Below are 24624 nucleotides of genomic sequence, written 5' to 3'. Positions count from 1 at the left end.
CAATTTGCAAAAAATGACTATGTAGCTTTCCAGCACGTTAAAAATATCAAGTGTTGGTTATATATACAATGAAAGCCGCTCACGCCACGCCAACCAAGGTTGTTCCGCCAGATTCCCGGGTTTCGGCACCAGAAAATGTCTGAGAACTTACTTGATGGTTGTCCACTCCTGTGAGGAGATAACTTACTTGAGGGTTGTCCTTGAGTTAAAGAAAAACGATGATTTCCAGATAGTGTGGTTCACTACCACTTTCAATGAACAAACTTTATTAATTCACAAAAATTAGTGATAAGCCAAAATGAGATCTTATTCGATATATCTACAATAAAAATCGATAAAATAACAGCACCAATCAGGTGCAGACCCAGTCGGACAATTGGTGTCACAATCTGCGGATCCTGTCGGACGATCTGTTGACTTTGGTGTGCAATCTGCAAACATAGTTAACAATCTCAAACATCGAGAGTCACTTTGAAAATGAACATTTCAAATTAAAGCAATCAATGGTTAGGCAATCAAGCATTACCCAATTTTTTCAATCAAACTAGTATTGAAATATAAAGACTTGTACAATGTACTTAATCGATATATGTATTTGTATTTATATGTAATACTAAAGTATGCAAATATTTTTTACTTCCAAAAATTTCTTAAATAAACTGTAAAATACAATTTATATGTGTGGTATATATTTTGTGACTTCATACCTTATAAGCGGACATCTCCCATAGCCGGACAAAAACACTGCGACGGTGAGTGTCCGGTTATAAGGAATTTCACTGTACTTGTATGTATGTATATAGGTTTGTGTATGTAACTAAGTACAATTTATGTTTCAAAGAACTCTAATTTTTGCATACGTTGAATATCTACTTGGTAAATATTATTAGGGCAAGTTAAATTCGTTAGTTTAACTTTATTTCCAAATCTTAATGTCTGCAGCGCTGTCAAGAGTCAAACCAGACTGCCCTGAAGCAAGTCATTTCTTTTTTTTTTTTTTTTAGAGATAATTTGCAAATGTTTGTAGCTTTGTTTGTACATATATATGTACGTAAGCTGCGGTATATACTGTTCTTGTGTCTAGAGTTATATACCGTTGCTCTCGATAAAATTACTTTGCAATTAGGGTTCGTCAAGCTTCTGGTGTGTTCGGGTTGAATGAAGTTTTTATTATTTCAGATATTCTCATTTAATCCTTTTCTGTAATAAGGATGGAGTATACTTTATTATACACGTACACAATTACGTTTAAAATTAAAAATCGTCCATATTTTTGTTATTGTGCAAGCATTTTGGAAACGGATTAGACTGCCTCTAATCAACTTCCGTCCAAAAGAATCTCACTATTCTGCAAGAGGAGGTGTCTACCCAGCATTTGTTTAGCTGAATCAAAACCCATATACGCAATAGGAGCCGATAGTCTGCCAGTGAGCCTCCGAACTCCCACTACAGGTGTTAAGTTGCACATTTGTTCCCTAGGAGATCAGTGTGACATTTACCCGGGATGGTGGTATGGAGAACTAAAATAGTTTGAGGCAAACGCAAATGGGGTCAGACACTCCAAGACAACCCCTGACTGCGCGACAGTTTAGCGCAAGGCTTTACTAGCCACTTAGCTATCCGACTAAATGTTTAATTCACTTAACGAAGAAGCTCTGGAAGGCATCCCGTCCCTCACATCCTTGATGTTGTTGTCGTAGTTTCAACCGCAAAAAAAAACCTTAGTTGCGCCGACTTAATATTAAGACGCTACAGTGAAGGGGCTGATTGAACTCGTCATTTACATTGAGCTTCCAAGCACTGGTGCAGCAGGTATAACATCAACGGGTGACGCCTTACCAACCTTGCCTTCCTACTTCGCGCCATCCCTTAACTTTGTTCGACAGTCCTGAGATAAAGTGGAAGTTCGTAAGAATGCTTGAGTACTCCACCGAAGTGTGTTCAACGCATACAATTCAATGCTAAAATGGTTGCTTTAGAGCGCCCCTATTACTAACTAATGCTGTCCATTGTACGGAAACTACGGTATTGGTTTTGCTCAAAGTGCTCAGAGTGTTCCTCTTTAACGTTAGGCTTGTGCTCTATGAGTTGGCAGACTTTAAAGCTGCGATTTTATCTCTCGTAAAGAGAACCAGATCAGTTTTTCCAGGGTTGAGATGCAGTCGACATAATTCAGGCCCTCTTGTCGCGGTTAACAGAAACTGAGGTCAACGCTACGCATTTTGCCAGAAAGCTCAGCTCAACACCATTCACTGTGCCATAAAATGAGCCCTGTCTAGGATAGCCAGCTCATTCACTTGGGCAATCAGACCGCAGCCACTGACTTCAAGACCCACCATAAGAGAAGACAGAGCACCACTTTGTGGCGTGCACACTTTTATCTCGCTTTTGCTTCACTTAACTGTATGACTGGCGTGTTTTGCTAAACTCGTTTTGAATTTCTTAGAAGATTAAATGCGAACTAAGAGCAGAAGAACATTAAATTATTGAAGAGTATTTTAAATATTGTCAGACATTTATTTAATAAAACTTAAATTTGAGCATATGCACTTTATTTGCTTCCATAGGTTTTGTTGTATGAGCTCGTCACGTTTATAGTCATGTTTTTGTTTCCAACTGTGCTCAGCTGTAGGCCAATGTCAGTCGGTCGAATTTCCAATCACAAAAGGCTGAGTATCTAGAAGAAAAAAAAGAAAACGAATTTTGCAATGATAAATAAAACTCAGGAATCTTATAGATAGTTGTGCTTACATATATACAATGCATTATAAGGGTTGTAACGGCATTCACAGATCGATATTTGTAGGTATGAACTAAATAGAATGAAGCCATGCCGGTCCGGAAGTATTCTCATCAGAATATACATATGTATGTATAGGTAGGAACATTGACATCAAAAAAAAGAAAACATTGTATAACTCATTAACGACGAGTGATGAACTTATAAACATGACAAGAAAGGATTGGGAAGAATCTTTCCAAGCAATTTGAAACCAAACGAGGCTTCAGACAGGGCGACTTCAGCGAAGGAAGAATCTATTAAAGCATATAATTGGTAGCGTATGTTATGTATTGATATCAGTGGCTGTAACAACCGGGCCGTAAGTTCAGCCTTCTTTGCATTGGAAAAGGAGGCAAAACAAGTGGGTCTTGCTATAATATGGGCAGAATAGGTCATCAAAGAATTAATCGCCGCATGGACTTCATCTACGTGGGACCCAGCATCAACAGTGAAAAAAATACCAGATTGGAATCTTTCAGTAGTCAGCATGTATCCTTATGCAGGAATACGTTCCCAGAAAAGCGCAAATCAAACGATATCTACGCTTCCAACGTATAACCCCTCTTGTGTTCACCAGTGGCTTAAATTAACTAATAGCCATACACATTAAAAGCCGGACACCGGATTCAGCGACAGCCATCGAGTGACCGAGTTTATCAGTTTTGACACATTCAGCAGCTCATCAAAAATTCGCTTATTCTCTTCTTTCATATTTTGTCACAATTTTAAGGATTCCCTAATCCTCCATCATCAACTGCAAGCACATACACCAATGGAAATTCATCGAATCACAAAGAGAGTTTGGTGGGTGAAATAGAGAAGTAGGAAGAGAGAAAGAGACGGTGACCAAAAATAGGGAAGAAAATACATGCAAAGAAGATTTAAAAGAAGAATAATAGATCACAACTATGTATAAAATGTTCGATTTCACCCTACTTGATTTCTTTAAATTTGTCTTGTGTACGAGTAAACGCAACATTGAAATTCACTGTGAAAAGAATGTTATGGAATTATTGGTATCTACATACCTGCTAAGCTAAGGGGACTTGGATTGTCTTCCAATACATACATGCATATAAGTATATGTATATCTGAGCTGAAATGGCTTAGAATCTCATAGAGATTAGATGGCATGAGGCTGATGAATGTGCACTGTTGCATGTATATATTTTAGTTTTCCATATGCCTTTTTATATGTACATATATACATTAGGGTGGTCCTTGTATAACAATTAAACGATTTTTGTTATTCTCACTCCTTCAGGCCGTAATACCTAGGTCAAAAATGTCACATTTCAGTTTTGGTCCCGATTAAAAACGGTTAAAGAGTGTCGCATAATGATCAAAATTAATATTGCTCCACGGAGACTCAAAAGATTTTTTTGGCCCAATTTCGATAAGAATATATGAGACTCAATATATTGAAATCTAAGCTTTAACCACTATGCGACACCAATTTTTCGTTTCCTATCGAGATAAAAACTTATAAGTGATATCGCCAACTATATTATTATCGATTTTGAGTATTATAAATCTATATATATAAAAATCAAATTCTGTGTGTGTGTGTGTGTTCCCTATGGAAACGTATTTCCCACACTTCAATCTTCACCAAATTTTGGCTATAGGTTCCTTCGATCAAGATCATATTTCAGAACTTAACATTTTTTATACTCAGTTGAGCAGAGCTCACAGAGAATATTAAGTTTGATTGGATAACGGTTGGTTGTACATATATAAAGGAATCGAGATAAATATAGACTTCCATATATCAAAATAATCAGGATCGAAAAAAAATTTGATTGAGCCATGTCCGTCCGTCCGTCCGTCCGTTAACACGATAACTTAAGTAAATTTTGAGGTATCTTGATGAAATTTGGTATGTAGGTTCCTGAGCACTCATCTCAGATCGCTCTTTAAAATAAACGATATCGGACTATAACCACGCCCACTTTTTCGATATCGAAAATTTCAAAAAACCGAAAAAGTTCGATAATGGGCGTGGCACCGCCCACTTTTAAAAGAAGGTAATTTAAAACTTTTGCAAGCTGTAATTTGGCATTTAATATCTTTACAGTATATAAGTAAATTATGTCAACATTCAACTCCAGTAATGATATGGTGCAACAAAATACAAAAATAAAAGAAAATTTCAAAATGGGCGTGGCTCCGCCCTTTTTCATTTAATTTGCCTAGGATACTTTTAACGCCATAAGTCGAACAAAAATTAACCAATCCTTTTGAAATTTGGTAGGGGCATAGATTTTATGACGTTAACTGTTATCTGTGAAAATGGGTGAAATCGGTTGATGCCACGCCCAATTTTTTAACACATTCGTCCGTCTGTCCTTGCGCATGGCCGTTAACACGATAACTTGAGCAAAAATCGACATATCTTTAATGAACTTAGTTCACGTGCTTACTTGAACTCACTTTATCTTGGTATGAAAAATGAACGAAATCCGACTATGACCACGCCCACTTTTTCGATATCGAAAATTACGAAAAATGGAAAAAATGTCATAATTCTATACCAAATACGAAAAAAGGGATGAAACATGGTAAGGTAATTGGATTGTTTTATTGACGAAATATAACTTTAGAAAAAACTTTATAAAATGGTTGTGACACCTACCATATTAAGTAGAAGAAAATGAAAAAGTTCTGCAGGGCGAAATAAAAAACCCTTAAAATCTTGGCAGGTATTACATAAATAAATAAATTATCGGTATCCAACAGATGATGTTCTGGGTCACCCCGGTCCACATTTTGGTCGAAATCTGGAAAACGCCTTCACATATACAACTACCACCACTCCCTTTTAAAACTCTCATTAATACCTTTAATTTGATACCTATATCGTACAAACTCATTCTAGAGTTACCCCTGGTCCACCTTTATGGCGAAACTCGAAAAGGCGTCCACCTATAGAACTAAGTCCCACGCCCTTTTAAAATACTCATTAACACCTTTCATTTAATACCCATATCGTACAAACATATTCTAAAGTCACCCCTGGTCCACCTTTATGGCGATATCTCGAAAAGGCGAACACCTATAGAACGAACGCCCAGTCCCTTTTAAAAATACTCATTAACACCTTTCATTTGACACCCATATTGCACAAAAGAATTCTAGAGTCACCCCTGGCCCACCTTTATGGCGATATATCGAAACGGCGTCCACCTATAGAACTAATGCCCTCTCCATTTTAAAATACTCATTAACACCTTTCGCTTGATGCCCGTATTGTACAAACAAATTCTAGGGTCACCCCTGGTCCACCTTTATGGCGATATCTCGAAAATACGACCACTTATACAACAAGCACCACGTTTTAAAACCCTCATTAATACCATTAATTTGATACCCATATCGTACAAACACATTCTAGAGTCACCCCTGGTCTACCTTTATGGCGATATTTCGAAACGGCGTCCACCTATAGAACTAATGCCCTCTCCATTTTAAAATACTCATTAACACCTTTCGCTTGATGCCCGTATTGTACAAACAAATTCTAGGGTCACCCCTGGTCCACCTTTGTGGCGATATCTCGAAACGGCGTCCACCTATGGAACTAAGGATTACTCGCTTTTAAAATACTCATTAACACCTTTCATTTGATACCCATATCGTACAAACGCATTCTAGAGTCAACCCTGATCCACCTTTATGGCTATATCCCTATATGGCGTCCACCTATAGAACTATGGCCCACTCCCTCATAAAATACTCTTTAATGCCTTTTATTTGATACACATGTCATACAAACACATTCCAGGGATTCCCTCGGTTCATTTTCCTACATGGTTATTTTCCCTTATGTTGTCACCATAGCTCTCAACTGAGTATGTAATGTTCGGTTACACCCGAAGTTAACCTTCCTTACTTTTTTTTTTCAATTTCACGTGCGCCACTAAGTGATGCGACAAATTTTGTATGTCAGCAAAAGTTACTCATACGCCATGTGGGTACTTTTGTTTGGTCATAGCATTGAATTCACAAAAAGTTAAAGCGATTGCATTGAGTGATTTAAAAGTTTTTATTAAATTTAAGCATTCCATTGTAAAAATAGCTATCTATATGATATGATAGACAAAAATTGTGCAGCTAAAATATTTTCATTAAGTTATGAGATTTTGAGCATGAATTGTGTGTGACAAAATAAAATTTGAAAAATAAAGCAAAGAATGATAAATTAGAGGAATGAGGGATCTAAGAAAAAAGAAGGAGTGGGGTAGAGGTGTAAAAAAGAAGAGGGAGAGATAAGGAAATTATAAAAGGTAAGAATAAGAAGAATTGGTAGATACATTTTGAAGAAGATAAATAAAATATTATATACTGATTGCTTCACTTTGAGTAACGGGAAGGAATGCGTAAAAATACACCTACTTATATATATTAGTGTCTATCCAACCCGAGCCACGCCGGGTACTCTGCTAGTCAAAAAATAAAATTTAAATTTTTTAAATCTTCAAAGGGAAATATTAACTTTGTTTCTCGTGCTATACCACTTACCTAGCTTTTTTCATATGAGGGGGTGAGACTTTAACGTTTTTTGATTTATAGGGAACACCCTAATGTACATATCTGTATCAGTGTGTTTTAAGCAACACTTGCAAAATTCTTCCATAAAAAAATTATTTCCATACATCTGTTTGTAACATACATTATATAAAATTTATAGTGCATTTGCTTAAAGCTCAGTTTTATAAGCGGTTTTCTTGAATCCTTTTCTTATTGTTTTTTTTTTGATTTTTTTTTACATATTCAAGGAGAGCACCTGTTGACATTGGAAATTCAAATCTGTTGCTTATAGAATAATCGTAGCCTTATATTGCGTTAATTGCATTTTTCCCACGCCTTTATATCAAAACACTTTAATGAAAACTTTCTAAAGCAATTAAAATGCAGAAATAAATTGAAATTTGTATTTCCTGCTTAATTTGGTAATTTCAATTACCAGCTAAAATGAATAAGTGAAAGCCGAAATTAGAAATTATAAAATTGAAAATGTTAATAAGCAAATGAAAACCCCGCACGTGGCGCCACAAGGTGAGTGACTACAACCACAAACCTACCCGAAGTTTGGTGCCTCTTACTAGCCTGAGCTGGACCCTCGAAAACATTCCGGTTCTTATCGCAGAGAAAAAGCGTCAGTCTAGTTATTTGAATAAAAATACGACTTTATATTCCATCATTGCGTAATTTCCAAAGAGGTTTTCTGTTGGTCTTTGACAGCTCTGCTTCTTCTACTGATGTCCGTCAACAAGGACTGGGCCATCATTACAGCTTGATGTGAGCCGGCAACTCCTACCCTGAGCCATAAAGAGGAGTCATAAGGGCAGTCGTGGTTCATTTGGTATTTTAGAATTTGTAATTAGTTTACTTGGACACCGCTCACCTTTGTGCTAATAAGAGCCATACTTATAACACTGAGTTGTTTAGTTCTAGTAAGAACATATATTTATATTTATATATTTATATTTATTCAATACTGTCTATGAAAGAACATTTCTTACAGACTAATAACAATGGTGTAGGTTACAAATGAAACATACCTACTTAAACTAAGAGAGTAAAATATTCAAAAAAGCTTGTTTTCCCAAGGAAAAATCAAGGGAAATACTCTGAGACAATAAATATTAAATTCGCGCATAGATCTTGCAAGAGGAGCATTACTGGCAAATTTAGTTTTGACTTTTTTCCAATAAAAAGGATAGGTGACGCGAAGATTTCGCCTTGGAATGTTAAAAGTAATCCTTTCCTGAAGATAAGGACAATCTATGGTACCATGAATAACATTAAACATGAAAGTCAAAGATAAGATTGACCTACGGGTTTCGAGAGATTGTAGCTCAAGTAGCATAATACAGGATGCATAGGGTGGAATGGGAGTATCAAATTTGAGGGACCGTAAAGCGAAATTAATGAACATCTTTTGAATACGTTCTATTCTTTTTATTGATACCTGGTTATACGGCCTCCAGACAAAAATTACATATTCAAGGTGTGAACGAACAAAAGTTATATACAACATTTTAAGAGTATAAGGGTCTGAGAACTTGGTGCAGTTCCGACGAATAAAGCCTAGAACAGAGTAGGCCTTCGCAATGATGAAATCAACATGTTTGTTAAAAGACAGTTTCGGGTCAAAAAAAACTCCTAGGTCCTTTACTTCGACAAAATTCTGAAGGACAGTATTAGAAATGTGGTAGGACGTACTTCGAAAATGCAAAATTTTAGCAAATGTCATTTTAAAACATTTCTTTATGTTTAAAGGGAGACGAGAACGAAGACACCATGAATGAACAGCGTTGATATCGCATTGAAGCTTTGCTTCATCAGAGGCATCTTGGACTTTGGCGAATATTTTGAGGTCATCGACATAAAGTAAAAAAGTTGCGAAGGAAAGCAGCTATGTCATTGATGAACAGAACAAATAGTAGAGGGCCTAAGACGCTCCCTTGCGGTACCCCAGAAGAGGCAATTAAAGGTTGTGAGAACACACCATCAATGGTAACAACACAACGTCTATCAGTAAGATACGATTTTATCCACTCCAAAAAGCAGGAATGGAAGCCCATAGATGCTAGTTTTTTAAGTAGTACTATATGAGAAACTTTGTCAAAGGCTTTTGAAAAGTCTGTATATACACAGTCAACCTGGAATCCAGCCGAAAAGGCAGTATTGCAGTAGTCGGTGAACACAGCTAAGTTCGAGCTTGTGGACCGCCCTGGTACAAAGCCATGTTGATTATGGCAAATAAGCGACTTGGTTGCAAAGAACAATTTGTCTTTTACTATGCACTCAAAAAGTTTTGAAACGGAAGAGAGCTTCGAGATGGCTCTATAGTTCCGAACATCATTATTTTTACCAAAATCGGAACTATGTGTGCTACTTTCCAATCATTAATGAAAGTACCTGATGAAAGAGATAAATTAAACATTATTTTAGAGGTTCGATGAGAGCTGGGCATTTCTTTAAAAAAATCGCCGATAGGCCATAAACGTCGGTCTCAGACGAGGGCTTCAGTGAAGTCAGACCCATCTCTATGTCCTCAACAGACAATATAAGAGAACCGAAATTTAGGTAAGAGCTAAAGTTCAAAGAAAAGTTTGCAGAAGAGGAATCCTCATCAGTAGAAAAGTTTGACTTAAAAAAATCAGCAAACTAATTAGCTACCTCATTGGGCCCTTCAGCAGATTTATCGTCGAGAAAAACAGACGTAGGAATAAAAGAACGAGACCGTTTGGATTTGACAAAGGTCCAGAAATAGTTCGGATTACTTTTAATGCTGCGCTCAGCACAGCGAATGTAATTCTTGTATAGAAACTTATCTAACCGGTTAAATTTGCCAGCAAAGTACTTATATTTATTATAAAAATACATATTCCTTGTTGTCTGAAATTTTTTGTGAAACTTATTTCTCAGATTTTTAAGCTTTTTTAAATCTTTAGTGTACCACAGAATTTTATGTGGCCATTTCTTTTTAACTCCTATATTCTCTAAACAAAAGTCATTCAAAAAATTTTTTAAATTAGAAAAGCAATTACTAACATTTGAATATGAAAAAAGAGCAGTCCAATTGACTTCTTGTAATAAATTATTTAAAACAGAAAAATCAGAATTATTGTATTGGAAAGCGATCACATCACTAGTATTTTGACTAGTAGAAATGTATTCATAACAATCAATACTTATATTTAAAGGTACATGATGCTTGTCACATTGACTTATAGGCAGCAAGCATTCCGAAATATTGTAATTAATATTATCGCTGGCAAAAATGAGATCTAAGATTTTGTTTAGTTTGTTAAAAAACAGATTGATTTGCTTAAGATTAAGACTTAGCATACAATCAATAAAGTATGTCTCGTGAGAGGCAGTTACATTGGATGGCGAAAGAAATGAAAGACAGGCACTTTCAGACCAGTGGATATTACTTAAATTGAAGTCTCCTAAAATTCACAAATTATCATCCATTACATTGTTTTCTGCAAGAGATATAATGTTATCTGCATGCATTTTGTAAAGTTTATGATTACAATTCGGAGGGATGTAAGAGGCCACAATATAGAAGGATCTGGAAGAGTCTTTCAGACAGACACATACCTGATCAAGTAGAGAGTCGTCATTATTAAGCGTAATTAAATTACTGCGATACTTTCGTTGAACAGCGATAAGAACGCCTCCGCCCCTGCCAGAGCCAGTTTTGGAAGGATCTCTGTCCTTGCGAAAGACATCGTATATGTTGAGGTCGAAAAATTCGCCATCAAAAAAGTCTGAATTTAACCAAGTTTCGACTATAACAAAAATATCAAAGTCCATTTGCGCACTAAACGAGTTAACAATATCCGCTTTCGTTCTCAAACCGGATGCGTTTTGAAAATAAATTTTAAGATGAGAAGTGATAGTCGATGACGTAGGCAATTTATTTCCGATGTAGGACTCCATTAGGTTTTTAGTGCTGTCACTCCACGTTTCTGGAAAAAAGGTTTGATTTTAACATTTTTAGGCCACGCTGATGCATTAAGGACCTTGTCGCTGTATTTTGCAGGTAGACCAAGTTTAAAATTAAACCACTTTCGAGATGAGTTATCGCCAGTTTTCTTAACCAACTTGAAACACAGGATTTCCCCAGCTGCGATTGAGAGACGTACTTAATAATATCATCACTAGTAACAGACGAGGTGAATGACGATAAATGGAACCAAACGAACGGCTACGTTGAGATCGGTGTTATTATTAGTGCCTAACACAACAGCTGACTTTTTGTGTTTGTTATTTTTCACTGTCCCTGTATTTGAGCTAATTTCCACTATAAAAAAATTTACATTAAAAAGCAGCGACTGGTTCACTGACACACTTAAAATATAGAAGCTGCTCACCAACATAGTTCGATGAATTATTGTGTAAAATAAAACTGATCGATATTATGAGCTAGTAAAAGAGGAGGCATGCTAATGGAGTAAGCGGACTAAGAGTTAGTAGAAGACAGGGTTCGCTATAAAACGTTTACGTATCATATATGTACACGAAGACGCCGATGTAGAGTTAGACACATGTTGATACGGATACGTACACATAGGCGTAGAGGTAGACGTAGATTTAGATGTAGACGTGAATCGAGACAGACATAGACTTACAGATAGATGGAGACGTAGACATAGACTAAAGTTTTTTCTGTACAATAAAACATCATCTTAGTCAAGAAGACCTCACAGCTAAAACAAGTTTGACTTGCAACTTTGAAACACAACAGCATAACAACAGCATATTTCATCGATCTGTTTTCGCCTTTGTAAATTTCAACCAACCTCACTTTCAACTAATTTCGTTTACCACTTAGCGCCTTCAACATAAGAAAAAACTCTCACGAGTACACGCGAAATAAAGTGAGTAGTTCTTAATGCTATTTGCTAATAATATTATTACTATTTTTTCAAAGTGTGCACATTTCCCCACGCGCCTCTCAAGGTGTTAAGGTCACACGAGCTTAGCAAAATTGTTTACCTTCACTTTTACAAGTTAAGCCATAAATTTACTACAATTTCCATAGTTTTGTGACAATAGATTTTGCCAAGTCCGCACGGGAAATCAAAGTGAGAGAGAGAGAGAGAGAGAGAAAGAGGGAGTCTGAGTGAGGAACCTTGAAAAAGTTACCGTTAGTTAGTTGAAACGGAAGTGTCAGTATTGCAGATTTAGTGTGAGACTTTCAAAAATACAATTGTGTGGGTATGCTTGTATAAGTGAGTGCGTGTGCGTGTGGTGTACAACTTGGATTGCAATTTCTTTTGCGTTTGTGCTGATTTAGCCTTGAAGAAAATTGGCTGCGCTAATGCGTTGAAAAATCAGAATAACATAAACAAAGCTATAAAGCAAACACCATTGACAGCTTTCCGATTTTGCGTATTTTTATGTTTTTATATATCTAATTGTTCTTGTGTTTGTTGTATGCATTCGACGCCAATATGACAGGCAAAGTTTTGTAACGAGAAAAATATATTAAGATTGTGTGCTATTGATTTTAAAATTTGTGTATATTTTTCAAAATTTTTTCTTAAGTTATACCTTTTGATATTGTCTTAATCTAAAGTTGGTTTACCGTTCTTTGAAATACGTATCTCTTCCTATATTTTGCGTAAACAACCTTTTGTGACATTGAAAATATTGTTTATTTGTTTACTTACTTTCACTTTTGTTTTATGCTGTTATGACTTCCAAGTCCCATTGTTATTTATAATTCATATAATTTATGAGTTTGATGTTTGCTGTTTATTTTTTTCTTTGCAGAACTGGGAAAGCTCTTAAATTTATTAGAATCATAAATAAAATTGCGTATAAAATGTGAATAGTTGCAAATTGTTATATATTCACACATGGAAATAATCACGTATTTATGCTTGTCGTTCCATTACAGCGTTTCCCAAATGGGAAAGAAATATTTTAAAGAGTTAAGGAGCGTTTTTTTTGTGGCACCCCCAAGGCGGGGTGCTATCGCCTCTTCTCTGGATACTGGTGGTCAACAAAATTCTTAAAATCTGTAGGAGAAAAGGAAGAAAGGTAGTTGCATACGCCGATGACTTAGTGATTCTGATCACAGGCAAATTCTTGCCAACCATCAGCGAACTCATGGAGTCGGCACTTTGCGAAATTTCGCGATGGGCAGGGCAAAATGGGCTGGGGGTAAACCCAACAAAAACCGAACTTGTCCTGTTCACGACAAAGACAAAGATATCCTCCTTTAACTTACCGAGGCTAAACGGCACAATGTTAAACCTATCTTCGGAAGCGAAATATCTTGCAATTATACTCGATTCCAAGTTAAGCTGGAGAAATAACGTTGAGATGAGATCAAAGAAAGCTCTAGCAGCATACTACGCATGCAAAAGGGCTTTTGGGCGGAACTGGGGACTGGCACCACATGTCATTCATGGCATGTACAGCACAGTCATTCGACCGATACTAACATATGGAGCTCTAGTCTGGTGGAAGGCGCTAGACAAAAATAGTAATCAGCAGAGGATCGGGAAGGTACAAAGGCTGGGATGCCTGGGAATGTCAGGCGCCGTGAGAAGCGCACCTCAGGAAGTGCTAAATGTCATCTTTCACTTGACGCCTCTATAAGTGTTCGTGCAGGGATTAGCCGCTAGAGGAGCTCTACGACTAAGAGAATCCAACATGTGGAAAACAGCTAAGCACGGACAGGCGACGATTCTGACCGATATGACGAAGGGGCAATTGAACGGAATAATAACTGACCTAACATCCAAAACAGACCACATCACAGGGGTGTTGGACTTCCAGGTTCAGAACATACGATATCCTTCAAGGGAATAATGGGAAGTAGGCCTAGACAACGGCAGGGGCATCACAATATACACCGATGGCTCGAAAATGGAAAAGGGAACTGGAGCTGGGATGTACTCGACACATCTACAGCTAAGCCAATCATTCCGACTTCCTTACGCATGCAGTGTATTACAAGCCGAGGTCTATTCCATAGACAGAGCGGCAAAGCTGCCCAGGATAGCGCGGTCTCCAACACCGACGTAACAATCTTTGCTGACAGCCAAGCCGTCTTAAAGGCATTAGAGTCCAACATGATAAAATCGGACATCGTGCGGAGGTGTAGAGCCTCTCTGGCTTCTATTAGTCATCTCAACGTCTCCCTTTGTTGGGTCCTTGGCCACAGCGGCATTGAAGGGAATGAACTCGCGGATGAGATGGCTAGGAAATGCTCCGACTTAGACATAAGTGAGGTGGACAGCTCCGTCCGACCGCCGCTGAGTTGTCTCCTAGGGAGAATCGATGAATATGAGAACATGGCAACGGACTTGCTATGGACCAATAGGGTTGACTGCGAATTCTCAAGGTCCTTATGGCCATGCTTGGATAGGAAGGGCACCAGCTACCTTCTCAAACTGAACAAATCTGTGGTGAGGGTGCTTACGGGTGTCATCAAAGGTCATTGTGCTATCGTAACAATGCTCCGACGGTGGCAAATACCAACAAGCTCCCTCTGCAGAAGCTGTCAGGATGAGGAGGAAGAGGAGTCGATCTACCACTTTCTCTGCCGATGCCCGGCGCTTCAAAGACGAAGGCTCAGGGATCTGGGCTCACGCTTCTTCGACAGCCTGGCAGAGGTTGGGAGGGTGGACGTCTCGCTTCTTCTTGGGTTCATCAGGGAAAGCAAGTGGTTCGTTGAGGACCGCTAGGAGGTAATGGGGCTAAACAAATTTTCCGCCACCCTGTACTTACTGAGGGCACTCACAATGGAGAAAAATGTCTCCGAGTGGAAGTGTGGGTATCGCCCACGCACGCCCTCTTAACCTAACCTAACCTAAAGAGCGTTTTTGTACAAAAAGCGAAATTAGCTAAAACAACTAGGTTTCAAATATATAAGACTGATGCCCAAGTCCTGCCGGTAACCAAGGACGCGGAAGCAAAAATTTGGTAAGGAGCTTTTCGAAATTATTGCATCTTGCAGTTTGGAATCTAGCTCAGCGCCTATCCTCAAACAATGCGATCTCGCCTGCTTAATATCGCATAAACGGTTCTATCTAGAGAATTTTGCGAAATGCTGATGCCCAAAGTACGCGAGCTAATTCGTGAAGCATTTGGAGAGCAATTACCTACTAGGCTCTTTTTACGTGGATCAACAAAATCAGCTTTATGACGATTTGGGAAACCATTCGCAGGGGAAAGAGGCTTCAGAGAGGGTAACTAGATTGTGTAGGATTTTTTTAATCAAATGATGGAGGGGAAATTTGTATCAGCAGCTCCTAACTTAAATTGTGAAGCTGACAATATTGTTTTGTTGTAAAATCACAGAGAGCATTTTTGCAGTGCCGCTTTTCAATTCTTTCTCCCTTTACCTTATCGTATCCATAAATCTCTCTCTATCTCTCACTCTCTTACTTTTTCTCTTTCCCTAGGTCTGTCTCAATCTATATTTCTCCCTACGTCCTCTTTTTGTCTCCCTAACCGTCTCTCTGACTCTTCCGCCTGAATCTCGCAATACAGATACCCCCTCCCTCTCCATCTGAATTTTCATGTTTTTCTCCCCGACCTTGTACGTCTTCTTCCCCTATGCCTCTGCTTCTTGACGTCTCTGCTGCGCTTTTATTACTTCTTTCCTCGCCATAGAGCCATGAAAACCAATGCTTTCGAAAAGGTTCATCACTCGTTCACTAGCCGAAAAATAAGTATTCCAAATGTCAATCGAGGCAATATGGTATTTACGATTAAATTTCAAGCAAATTGCAACATAGATACGATTTTCTAGCATAACTCGGTCGCCTGTATGCTTCTCAACAAAAATCGTTTGGCGCCATCAGCTTGCAAAGATATTCCGATGGAAATTTTCTATGCAATTTTTCTGTATCAACATACATATGTATATTCCAGTTCGTCTAGTTAACTTTTAATTTTGCAAGTGTCCTTCGGATATGAGTGTAGAATCCTTGAGAGCGAATTTCCTAATTGGAGTTCTAAAGAAAACTGGTCTTTCTAAACATATAAACTAACACTGGAAAGTTCCAACACTTCTCCTTTCATTTTTTTTCACATTTATCCATGATTTCTGAGGATTTTGATGCAACATGTTGCTGAAGATTTACATGGCATTATCAACTTTGGGTTAAAAAAAGACTATGGAAGGACTAATCGTAGTGAGTTTTAGTGTTGGTATGAAATATTAAGAATAATCTTTAAATGCGAATAAAAAAAAAAACTCAGATGTGCTGCACTTTAAATGTGCTCAGCGAAAATAATCGGTAGGAAGTTCATTGGTTAATCCGTTGCAAAAGAATGTTGATATTGTATATTGAAATAAATTTATTTCATTCAACTTAAGAATTATTGATCCAAAAAAACATCAACATTTGCAATCAAATTTTTTATGTCATATTTTCACAGTTTTAATTTCTTTTTCTCTCTCTTTTCTATAGCATTCGCCTCATCATTGCGCATGTAAATAAGGAAAACAATTATTACATACACAACTCAACTAATTTTAATTTATGCATATAAAATCCTTACATAAATAAATCATAAAAATATTAGAACCAACAAAAAAAAAAAAAAAAAGAAAATGCAATTAAAACAAACGACTAAGTCATAAAACATAATTAAAAAAGCATAAAATAAATAATGTGTAGTTAACTAATGAATTAAAATCTTAAACAAAAGCAAAAACAGGCAAAACATAAATCAAAATTTGATTGGTTAAACAAAAAAAAAACAAGATAAATTAAAAATCATAAATCATTCACGCAAACATCCTTTTAATCATAAAAACGTTTTCTGATATCTAAATCTTAAAAAAAGTATCACCAAGTAAAAACTTTCGCATAAAATAAAAAAGCCTATAATTTAAATGTTTGTCCTATGTTCTTTAAAAATAAACTTGTCTAAATAAAAATTGCATTAAAATCACTCATATTTCATTGCAAGTCGCATCGGTTCCATATATTTTGTATGCCTCAAATTTCACTTGCAACTTCTATCATACAAAATTCAAATCAAAAATTATGGAACAATCCAAATTCCAAAAAGTGTGTTCTCATTTAAATGTTGCTTTCATCATATTAGCTGAACCACAACCAGCGGGATTAAGTAAGAGGCAAAAGGAAGTGCGCTCAAGTCTATGCCCTCAATTGAAGCAACTTCAGTTTGAGCTTTCCGAATTGCAGTCATCACGTGGATGATCCTGTGCTCTGTAAAACAACTTAATTTAATGCTTTGTAAATTTTATTGATTAAATATTTTGGAGCGCTCACGCACTTAAAGGTAATTCAGTAAAATGTATGTTATATAGATCCAGTCAAAATAACGAATTTATATTGCTATTTCAACAATCCGTAGAATTAGAATTAAAGAGAAAGTTATAAATATCAACTTTGCTACAGACTATCCCACAACCAGAATGGATGACTGGATAGTATCAGACACGTGTTCCTTCTAGGACCACAGCAGGATACTCTTCACCATACATTTTGAAGTGGAAGTCTTTCAACCGTTTAGAAATCTGAGAAAAATGGGGAAAACATTCCGAAGCAATATCCCAAAAAACTAGCATTCACAGAAATGAAATTCAGACCGGGTTCTGGCAGAGATAGGTAGGGCGGTGAATCGGTTAACAAAGATGTTAACCATCATGGTCAAACTCTGCTATCCACTTACTAGGCCGCGTACTAAACCTTAGACAAAGTGATGGAACACAGAGTTGGGCCAAATTAGATCGATGACGAGAAAGCTCAAAGCTAAAAATAGTCGACTCGAAGAGGATTAACAAATAGAAAAGTTGCATTAGGCAGGCAACAATACTGTGCAAATCTTGGGACTACAAATGATGCCTAAAGACTTCGCGAAATACTATCTGGGTGAAACGTAGCCCAATGTAGTATAAAGAAGTCTGATGGCACATGGACCGTCTCAAGTAGAGAACTTTGGTGGTCTTGATGCAGACACACTTTCCGGGGTGCACGGATGTGACGAGCATCAATGTGCCAGAAAGCCGCGCGTATTCTCTAGAAACCGACGTCAAAAACATCATACGAACATTTCAAATCGGCGGTACGAGATGAAGTGATGCCGGTCTTGTTGCAGGCCGCTTGAACAATGTGATACCCAATATACAAGATATATTTGCAAGATGCCTACTAAAGCAGAGAAACTAAACCACTTGGAAGCTAAGGACTAAAGAACAATAAGCCTCTCCTCTTTTATTTTTAAGACACTGGGGAGATTTACTGAAATGTATATAAGATGCAATGCAAACTTTTGGAAAGGGTGACGCAACCGAGTACGTATTTCAGAAAGGCAAATCAGTTGTAAGGGCCCTTAATGAGGTAGTCAGCGTTATCGAGATATCACTGAACCGCAAAGAATAGACCTTGGCAGCCTTTCCCCTTATTGAGAGTGCCTTCAACAACTATCAAACGGAGGCCATCTGCAGGGCACTTGTACGACATGGAACGCAAGACTATATGGTTGCTGGATTCAATGCTCAGGAGTAGCGTAGTCAACGCAACTTTAGGGGCTAGCTCAGTATGTAAAATGGCTGCCAGAGGCACCTTTTATGTCGGTGTACTCTCGCTTCTTCTATGGAGACTGGTAGTCTAGAAATCTTTAGGGCAGAAGTGATTCTCATCACTGGTAAATTCCAAAAAATTAGCGAGCTCATGGTAATGGCACCTTGCGGAATTTCGCGATGGGCAGGGCGGAACGGGCTAATCCAACGAAAACGGACTTTGTCCTCTTCACAATAAATACAAAAAATAAATGAATCTTTAGTCTCGACTTTAAATTACGCTGTCTCTTGTTGAGGTGAGACCAAAGAAAACCATGGCTACATACTACACCTGCTTCAGGGAGAAACTGAGGACTGCCACCGCATATCATCCATCAAATGTACAATCGACCGATATTAATGTATGGAGCTCTTTTTTTCGGGGAAGTCGCTACACGAAAAAAACAATTCACATAGGGTTGGAAAGGTGCAATGGCAGCCTGGGAATGGCAGGCGTAGTGGACAGCACACCGAAGGAAGGGTAATTTTTAATTTCGTGTTTCTACGAGGCGATCAAATCCGTACGAATATAAATGGGTTATCTCCTTGGAAAAAGGAGGAATACAATGTGAAGGAAACAAACTTGCTGTGGGGCAATCGGGATGATTGTGAGGTCTCAAGGTGTTTATGCAAGTTAAGATAGGAAATGAGCGAACTTTTATCTCATAATAAATAATTCTGCAATGATAATACGGGCGTCAACACAGGTTTCTGTCTCTATACCAAAATTACTGTGTTGGATTGGCCATCGTTTAAAGTTTGCCTTTGATTCATTTGGCAACCGTCTGCTTGAGAGTTAACGAATTTTTTTTTTTTAATAAATTCTATCATGTAAAATTGTTGGCCGCTCTACTGGAAAATAGTTTTGCAATAAAGAATATTTTACTTTTTTTTTCTTTTTTTCACGAATTTTAAAAGAGTTGGCAGCCCGTTTTCCGGAGCTAGCTATTTCTGCTCTCATATCAAGTGGAAATTTTGTTTAATACAAAATACAGTTATCTACATTAGCATACCAATTCATAATAGTTTGACGTAAATTTAATTCGTTCCAACCCATCCCGATTTCGTCGGCTTGTCATTGGTTGTCATTTTACTGGATGTACATTAGGGTGTTTACAAGGTATATGGTGAATTTTAATTATTGTTCTATCTTCCGGGGCACCCCCTTAAAATATGCTAATAGATCAGAGAATGATTATTGCAAAGTTTCAGGCCAATCCGATAATGCTAAAAGGTGTCTCATTGAGGTCAAAGTTAGGAAAAACAGCGATTTTTCAGAAAAAATTTTAGTGTTTCGTCAGTAAAAGTGAAACCATTTATGCCAGGAACTTGACTCGTATACCATTGAATATTGTAATGTCCATAGACGTTTGCATAGAAATTAAAAATTAGGTATATACACTATGACCTGATCTGATAAATGCTGAGTACTGCTAAAAATAACCGTTTTATAAAAATATTATTAAGATCAAAATCAATACAAATAAAATTACCTATCGAATGGTGTACGAGTTAAGTTCCTGGCATAAATGGTTTCACTTTTACTGACGAAACACAAACAATTTTTTCTTAAAAATCGCTGTTTTTCCTAACTTTGACCTCAATGAGGCACGTGTTAATATTATCGCATTGGCCTGAAACTTTGTATATATCATTTTCTAATCTATTGGCGTATTTTAGGGGGGTGCCCCAGCGGAAAATCTGAAATTGATTTCTTGTGCCCACCCTAATGTATATTTACATATGCATTGAAAACTATTGGCAAATAAACCACGATGTATATATATTTATACATATAGTTTTAGCGCTTCGTTAAAAAAATATCAAAATTTAATTTTGAGAATTTCTAAACATGTCCGACACATGACAGCTAACAATTGAGTTAATTTCAAGCCATTTTCACATACTGATACATTCGTATATGTTTCGATTTAAACTACGGTCATTCACTATCCACAACTGGTAAAAGTACTGTTACGAATATTAGCAAAACTAAGGGGTGATGCTATCGTCTCTAAGCCTATGCTAAGCAGTGACGTGAATTCACATCCATAGATCAATCATTATGTATCTACATAAACGAAACAATAATTGCGTCTACACATATGTACCATGTATGTATATAAGCAGCGGAGAGTCAATACACAAACACATGCATATATCTAGATACTCCTGAAAGTATGCAATGAGAAAAAAATCATGCAATTGTAGTTACAGCTGAGAAGTTTGAGAGCTGCTGGACTAGTATATTCTGGAAGCGCCTAGAAGATGCGAACGTTGAAATCCGAGAGTATAAAAGGCGGCAATTGTAGAGGCGCTGGAATTCAGTTTGATTTGAGATTTTGATTAAGACGCTATCTAGCGAGCAAGAGCAGTATTATTTTGAATAGTAGAGTTTCATTTGAGCTATCAATGAGTTTGGTTATTAAGCAAGCTATTCGTTGCACAGTTTGAGTGTTATTGTGAAGTACTTTAATAAAGGCCATTTTGATTTATTACATATTGGAGTTATTTATTCAACAGTTTAGTGATTCGAACTTAGCAAAAGGGCAAATAAAAGGATTGCAAGTAAATTCGTTACAGTACGTACATGTGATGTGTATGCAAGTGTTTTCCCAAAAAGTTTGCTCGTAGTCATATTGCGACTTTGGCTGGGTAATGTTGCTGTGCAAGCGTAAAAGTTAATTTAACGTAAATCCAATCGAACTCACTGGCAGCAGAATTTTGTAAAAGAAGAGAGTATACACACACAAAAAAAAAGTTGACAAAAAATTTTAAATACAGCAAAAAAATCCATTACCAAAATCACATTTTGTGAAGCCAAAGAATATTGATTGCAAATATGCCGTTTGCCCAAAAACAGAAATCACAAAACAATAATTCAAAGAAAAATTGGGGAAAGACAAATAACAATGCCTAAGTTACGGGTAACATTAAAATTTTTATACAGTAATGTGGTTTTAAGAGCAAAAAATGAAGCTAAATATATTAAGTTCAATGATTTCACGAAATGAGTCTTTAAGCTCCGTATGGCTCCCAACAACATCACTTTGCCTCCGCGTGGCTCCCAACAACAACCAACTAGAATTCGGTAGAATTACACAGAAACCAATCACATTGTATTGATTTGGTTCCAGCGTGCCACACAATAAAACAAACTACAAGACAAGCGATTGATACTTATTCATTAAATTTGGCTGCGGCTCCCCACATCACACAGAAGGCTGGGAAGGGCAACTGAATGACATGACCTACGGATGGTGCAGTGGACGAACCGACTAGCAGATAGATGGGCAAGCGATAAAGTAGAGATACTCAGGGACGATTTGGCATAATGAAATGACGGAAGGGTGATTCGACGGATGGATGAAATACAAGACAGCTAAAATGGAGTTATGGCCTGCAAATATATAAGTATAAGGATTAAGGAGTGCATGGCAGGACGGAAAACACTACTTTTATGTGCTTTCGACACAAGCATAACCACTTGAACAAGATCGGTTGAAACATATATCAGGTATAGCATCACTTATGGATGAATGTGCACTCGGCACAAATGGATGTACTTATGGATAACCAGTAAAATACGAACGTAGAAACGGCCAGTTGATCAGCAGTATTAAAGGAGACTGACTAACAACCAAACATGTGTAAAATGCGTAGATGGAAGAACGGAAATATAGGAAACACGGACAGGCATATGATTTATGATGCAAATTATATGAGGAGGAGAAAGGGGAGACATTGATGGATAGAAAGGCCTTTGGATGGATGGATGGATGGATCAAAAGACGGATTTTTGCGTTGACATACATACGCTTGTTAATGGTAACAGCATTTATGTGTTATTGGAAGTCCTTAAATATTACGGCATGTTCTAGTACAACTGGGTATAAAAATGTTAAGGAAACAAAAAAAATCCGAAAATATCCAAAATTATAGGCGTTTGTTCTGCTTGATTTTAAGCGCTTCATCCTCTTAACAAGCTCAGCAGATTGGGTCACTAATGCATGATGTAACTGAATGGCATAAGTAAGCATTAATAGAAGTTGTAGTAGCTTGTGCGACAGTCAGCCAATTTTTGGTTTTCAGCTTGCAATGTGCAAAGAAATTAGAAGCATTTCTAAAAAAGGGGGCAGACGGAAAAAAGGAAAAAGAAAAAGCTCAAGCATTGCATGGACATACCTTGTGTGTGGGTATGTGTGTGCCTGTGGGTGGGTTAACACGTTAAGTTTTCCCTATGCTTCTTGCTCAAAACATTATCTCTGTTGCTTGAATGTGACATTGACTGTTCAAATAGTTTGTGCTTTGATGCCACTCATTCAGTTTCGGTTAAGGCAAGCTGGTCAACCAGGCAAAAGGAAATCCTTTGCGGCCAATACAGTTGATAGCTTTGATTTTCAATTGTTTTATAGCTTCGTGTGCATATTTACAAACAAAGCTTGTGTGGGTGACCCTTGTTTGTTTTGTTTTTGTTTCTTTTTCTTTTCCTGCTCCAGCTTTCCTTTAGTCACTTTCACATTTTGCATTCGAGCAGTAAAAATATCTTTATCAGTTGTTATCTTAAGTGACTATGTTCACCCTCTCTCTAATCCTCCGCGTTTTCTCCCTTTGATTTCTGTAGATACGGGTGCATCCCATTCCATCATTCGATCAGATTTAGTCAACAAGAAGATAAGACCATTGCTTGGAGCAAGATTACGTACAGCCACGGGAGAGGACACCCAGGTAATTGGAGAAGTAGAATGTGAAGTAGCAATTGGGAACGTCACGGTACTACACAATTTTATAGTGGCAGGTATTGTTGATGAAATCATAATTGGAGTGGACTTCTTAATCAACCAAGGCATCAAGATCGATATGCAAAGCAAAACGATGCGATATAAGAACATGGATGTGCCACTTAATTTCGGCTACGAGAGAGGCTACAGCAGTAAACGAGTGCTGGTGGAAGAGAGTCAGCAAATACCACCAAAATCGGAAGCAGTCTTCTGGGCAAAGGTTGATGGAGATTGTGGGACAAACAAATTGTGGGTTGTCGAAGCAGCAAATAAATCAGCACTGAACATACTTGTAGGAAAAACCCTGGCTATGACAAAACAAGATGCACGTATTCCGGTAAGATTACTCAATGAGTTCAAGTCACCATTCAATTTGACCAAAGGAGCTATTTTGGGAAAATGCCAAGAGGCCGAAGTAGTTATTAACTGTAAACAGCTCCAGGAACACGTTTCATCTAGTAATACTGATCTTTCAAATGACATCACGGCATGGACGCAGGGGCTAGAGGAAGCCTAACAGAGTAAGGCAAAACAACTGCTCCTCAAGTACGCGAACATATTTGACCAGGATGGTTCCAAACCAGGCCGCACCAATGTTGTGAAACATCAAATTGACACGGCAGATGCGAGGCCGATCCGTCAAAATCCACGTAGTGTTCTGGCGATGCGGGAAGTTGTGAGTCAAATCATACAAGAAATGAGTGACAGCGGCGTCATCGAACCATCAGCTAGTCCATGGAGCTCACCGGTAGTACTTGTAAAGAAGAAGGATGGAAAAATGAGGTTTTACGTGGACTACCGGAAGTTGTATGACATTACGAAAAAGGATAGCTACCCATTGCCAAGAATTGACGACACTCTGGACTCGCTATCTGGTACGAAATGGTTTTCCACACTGGACTTGAAAAGCGGCTATTGGCAAGTTGAGGTAAAGGAGGAAGATAAAGAGAAAACAGCCCTCAGTGTCGGTGATGGTCTGT

At 37.6% G+C, this 24624-nt stretch overlaps 1 protein-coding gene across 14 annotated transcripts in view; it reads left to right on the top strand.

The window, feature by feature from the left end:
• The window catches only part of nAChRalpha6 (nicotinic acetylcholine receptor alpha6), a 694673-nt gene that overhangs the window by 115934 nt on the left and 554115 nt on the right, over positions 1-24624 (top strand). For 10 of the 14 annotated variants that reach the window (XM_067764328.1, XM_067764323.1, XM_067764321.1 and 7 more), the window contains one exon: positions 16741-17581. The exons of 2 other annotated variants lie outside the window; for them this stretch is intronic. The gene's annotated coding sequence lies outside the window, so the exon portion shown is untranslated. The remainder of the gene's footprint in view (positions 1-16740; positions 17582-24624) is intronic. 2 more of the 14 variants (XM_067764325.1, XM_067764326.1) reach the window with 2 other exon arrangements.

The sequence above is a fragment of the Eurosta solidaginis genome, chromosome 2 (assembly GCF_040869045.1).
Source record: "Eurosta solidaginis isolate ZX-2024a chromosome 2, ASM4086904v1, whole genome shotgun sequence".
Lineage (NCBI taxonomy): Eukaryota > Metazoa > Arthropoda > Insecta > Diptera > Tephritidae > Eurosta > Eurosta solidaginis.
Note: the sequence above shows the minus strand (reverse complement) of the source record. Positions and strands in the feature narration are given on the sequence as shown.